Source organism: Microtus ochrogaster, chromosome 21 (assembly GCF_000317375.1).
Source record: "Microtus ochrogaster isolate Prairie Vole_2 chromosome 21, MicOch1.0, whole genome shotgun sequence".
In the NCBI taxonomy this organism is placed as follows: Eukaryota; Metazoa; Chordata; class Mammalia; order Rodentia; family Cricetidae; genus Microtus; species Microtus ochrogaster.
This window is the reverse complement of record NC_022022.1, coordinates 5,788,076-5,792,911: the sequence shown is the minus strand read 5'-3', so window position 1 is coordinate 5,792,911 and position 4,836 is coordinate 5,788,076. Positions and strand designations below refer to the sequence as shown.

The 4,836-nt window shown below is 50.0% G+C and overlaps 1 non-coding gene across 1 annotated transcript; it reads right to left on the bottom strand.

The window, feature by feature from the left end:
• Positions 1 to 4,479: 4,479 nt before the first annotated feature.
• Positions 4,480 to 4,551, bottom strand: Trnaq-cug. Its single transcript has one exon. It is a non-coding gene; the product is annotated as a tRNA-Gln (tRNA).
• Between the last annotated feature and the right edge of the window lie 285 nt (positions 4,552 to 4,836).

The following is a 4,836-nucleotide window of genomic DNA, read 5'->3' as shown; positions in this document are numbered from 1 at the left end:
AAAAAAAAAAAAAAAGATCATTTAATCCTTTATAACTTATGTATATACTCACAAAATAAAAGTAAATTATTTTTTTTAATGTCCCAGGTTATCCTTGGCTGCACAGTGAGTCTGAAGTCAGACTGGATTTCACGAGAGGAAAAAACAAACAACGAAAAGAAAGAAAGGAGCCTTCAGGCAAGAAATTAGCGCCTCTGCAGGACAGAACCACAAGGTCAAAAAAAACCCATCCACACCCAAAATGGTTGGTTTTGATCAGATTACAAACTTCTGGTACGGTGCTGTGTGAGCCACCTACTTTGAACCAACACTGTGATTGGATGGAACTGGAGAACCTTGCGGGAGAAAGTGTGTGTTCTTCGCATTGGGGAGAGACCTGGGCCTGGCACCTCAGAACACCCAGGAAGTGCTTCATGAAGGAGGTCCTGGGGGATCACAAACGGCACTAAGGGAGCTAAAGAGATGGTTCAGTCACTGAGAGTGTTTGCTGATCCCAACATCCATATAAGGTGGCTCACAGCTGCCTGCAATTTCATCACCAGGGGACCTGACGCCTTCTTACAAATAAAAATAACAAATAAATATTAAAACAACAGATTCCCACTTAGTCTTTCTGAGTTTTAATCCGAAAGAATCCTCAAATTGGAGGGCGTGTATTTAAAAAATGTGTTCTTTAAAACCTCCCCTACTGGTGGTTGAACCAAATTTCCCTGGAAAATCTAGAGGGTGCCGGCTCAAAGGGGAATGCGCTATCCACCCAGGACGGTGTCATATGAGGATGGGGGAGGTGTGAAGCAAGAAAGAGAGGAGACGGCAGGTGGAGTAGTGGCTCCGGAATGATATGAGAGCTAAAGGAAAAGAGGAGGGCAAGAGGGCGGGGCGGGATGAGGTGAGGTGGGGTGGGACGCATAGAGAGCTGGTCTCTCCCTAGGTCCAATGCTCTGCTCTTGACCGCCACTCTTACGTGGCACGCCAAGGTCACAGTGTGAGGTGTAGGAGCTGTGGTCTCCACTACTGTGCTATTTTCGATTCTTGGGTTTGGCAGCTTTCACTCTCCCTGAGCAGCTCTTGGCTCATCCCGTCCTGGGGATTCGGCATCCAGAGACTCCCAGAGCCCCGGGAGAAAGTATCATGGAGCCTCGGGTACCAGAAAGTGGGGAAAGAGACCATAGATAGCTAAAGGCCTGCACCTTCTCCAACCTTCTCTAATTAGGGCTACCCTAGCTTTTCTTTGGTAACGCCCCCTAGGCGGGTCTCAAGTACAGACGCGTTTTGTGCGCTGTTCCCAACTGTCCGCCAGGAGGCGCCCGTACCCTTACCCCGGGGACTTCGCAGGCAAAAAAGAGGACTCTGCGTGGTTGTGAAAATGCCTTAAACTTTGAGAGTGGCTGTTTGGGGTTCACCCAGAAGGTCGAGACGAGAGAAACTCGTTCTTCCTCATCGTCTCAAACTGTAGCCCATCCTGTCTCGAATCTTTCTACCTCCCCTGTCCCCCCTTCTCTCCGAAAAAGAGAAGCGTAGGAGGACAGGCGATGGAGAACTGGACAAAGCTGTGGGAAATGGGACGAGGGAAAGGCAGAAAGAAAGCCAAGTGGATAAAATACCCGAAAAGGAATGGGAAGAGAGGAGGAGAGGAGGGAAGACTGGATCCTGTGACGTCCAAATCCTGCTCGGAACAGCACCACCGGCTGTGTGTGTGGGGGGGGGGGGTGGACTAAGGCAAGGAATGCCTAGGGCAGGAATTTTCCTCAAAACAGAAAGCTCCTGCCCATGGACTGGGTGGGGGCCTTGCTGGCGGCCTAAAACGCCCTTTTTTGTGTCCGATCCCAAAAAGGATTTGATCTCATTCGGGGGTGGTGGGGTGGTGGTACAAACCTAAAGAACAGGCAGCGAAGACATGAGCTGGGCGAGTACTTCTGTGTTTCTAACGTGCTTGGATCCAGTCTGGCGAGGATAAATGTTCAGGGAGGAGATTCCTGGAGGCTGAGAATGGATTTACGTACTTACAACAGGCTAAGGATGAGTCAGTTGTGGTATAATGGTGTGCGCGCCAGCTAGGCTGGGAGTCCAGCGATCAGAGTTCGAGCCTCAGCAGGGTTTCTTCACTTTTAGTAGAAACCAGAAACTAAAGCTGCCGGCTTCTACTTCAGTCTTGTTCTCTGAAGCCCACGCCGGGTTGGAAAGCAAACTCACTTCGTTTCTCCTCCTAGTCTGGTGGTTCAGGAGGCAGAGAAGTCCCCAAAGGTAGGAGCTGCTGTGATCCCGGGGCCCTGGCTGCTCCTCTCTACCTTTTGTGACTTTCCACTTTATCCCCAGATTCTCTTTGTCTCTCAGGAGTACGGGTCCCAAGTGGAGTCTATGGAGGAAGTTGCTAGCCAGTAGCTCTTTGCAGACAGCTGTGTGTGTGTGTGTGTGTGTGTGTGTGTGTGTGTGTACTACGCTATACATTATACATGTGAACTGCATACGCTGTTTAAGCTAGCTGAAGACAGGTCATGGGAGTGAAGAGGACTCTCTTGTCCCCAGACTCCAGAGTGTTTCAATTTATGTCTCCCCATGATGGCTAATCTTGGTGGTCAACTTGACATAACAAGGGATGAGGTAGCCTCAATTTGGGAGACTGCCTCCATGTGATGGTCCTGTGGGCGTGTCCGTGGGTCATTTTCTTGATTGTTAGTTGATGTAGGATGACCCACACACAGCCCACAGTGGTCAGTTCCAGCCCTGGGCAAGCATACTTGAGCTGAATAAGAAAGTTGAACCAGAGCTAGAGCAAGCCAGCAAATAGCTTTTCTCCATGGTTCCTACTTTAAACTCCTGCCTCCAGTTCCTGGACGATAGACTGTGATCTAGGAGAGGAGACAAGCCCTTTCCCCTCCAAGTGTCTTGTGGTCGGGATGTTTCATCCAGCAACAGAAAAGCAGACTAGAACACCCCCAAGATGACTGTCCTGCCTGGAGCAGGTAGCTCCCCCTCCCCACACTCCTCCCGCCTCTGTCAGATTCCAGACTTGGGGGATGGCGTGTTTACCCAGTGTCAAAATTTGGCACAAGAGCAGGATCCAAGCACTGCCACTGAGCCCCTACGGCTGGGATTCCACTGGGAGCTAGAGGGCCAATGAAAATGACATTAAATGTTCGTGTTTGGTGCAGGAGCGGAGCCCGGGTCCTAAGGTAGCGAGGTTCTCAGCCTTCCTAATGCTGCGACTCTTTAATACAGCTCCTCATGTTGTGGTGACCCCAACCACACAATTGTTTCATTGCTACTCCATAACTGCAATTTTGCTACTTTTATGAATCATAATGTAAAAAAAAAATCTGTTTTCTGATGGTCCTAGGCGACCCCTCTGAAAGGGTCCTTTGCCCCCCAAAAGAGGTCATGACCCACAGGTTGAGAACCGCTGTTCTAGGGGCTTAAGTAACCAAAAGAAGTTTACTTTCTAGAGAGACACTGACCCAGTTATGACCGGCTGAAGCCTTTTACTTGCAGGTTACCGGTCTGTTCTCGGGCTTCAGGGTACCTAGGAGAGAGGAGCCAGTCCCGGCCCTCTTGATCACCGAGCTGGGTGGGACCTTTTTGCCTTTCTGGCCTCTCTCAACCACCTCTTTTGAGCCCTTCCTTCCATTTCTTTTCAGGTCCCAGACAGAACTCTCTAAAACAGCAGATACACTTTGCAGCACTTCCTAACTACTAAGAATTCCAACCAGAGGAAAACAATTATTTAAACTTCTTCAGGCTCCTCCGTTGGACCGTCCGTTTAAAAGGCTTCTAGCATTCCCACGATCTTTTCCAATGGAGTTTTTCTGGCGCGGAGTTCTGACAGAAGGAATTCCGCACAGTGATTCGCAGCCTGGGGAGAAGCCACCTGGGTTTCTGTTTGTTTGTTTGTTTTTGTTTTTCGAGACAGGGTTTCTTCTGTAGCTTTTGGAGACCGTCCGGGAACTAGCTCTTGTATCCTAGGCTGGCCTCGAACTCACAGAGATCCGCCTGGCTCTGAAACCCAGGCTCAGCTCTTTTTGTATAAATTTAACATTTAAAGAGATTCCCCAACCAAACGCAGCGGAAGACAGCTGCGTCCCCTGCTGGTTTCGACGAACTGAAATGCGCTGAAATTGCTCAAATCCAAGACCAAGATAAGAGGGGCTAGCGCTTAAATTCCTTTCAGCCGTCGGGTGCAGAAACAGCTGGGGGGGGGGGTGCGGGCAGCCAGCACGCGGTGTGCAGCCTTGCCGGTGCGGAAGTCTTTCCGGGCTCAACTGACCTGAGGACAGGGAGGAACCTGGTCTCCGACGTGACAGCGAGTCCCAGGAGAGTCAAGTGGCCAAGGATGGGATACCCTATTGCGGTGTACTGGTGTCTCTAAGCTGAGAGTTGGGACACATCTGCCGCACGTGCAAATGACCTAAGAGCAGGAGGGAAGTACCTGATCCCCTTTCCTTCCTGTGCTAAGAAAATGGATCCTACGTGGACTAAAGAGAAAGGTCCCACCGAGATTTGAACTCGGATCGCTGGATTCAGAGTCCAGAGTGCTCACCATTACACCATGGAACCACACAGTCTGTAGTGCTCTGACTCACTATACGTGACCAAACCCATTCTCAGCCTCCATCGTACCCCACAATTTTTTCCTCAATCACTTTTCCTATAGTCAGATAGGGTCGGAGCACCCTCAATTTACAACCTAAAGAATCGCTGCACTCACGTTCCTTCTGTTCAGCTCTTGGCATGTGGAGTGTAGCGGGACAGGTGTCTCTCAGAGAATGAGAAAGTGGGTTTAACCCTTTAGGATCCAGGAAGTGGATCGCTGGTGTCTTGTTCCAACATGCAATCCTTGGC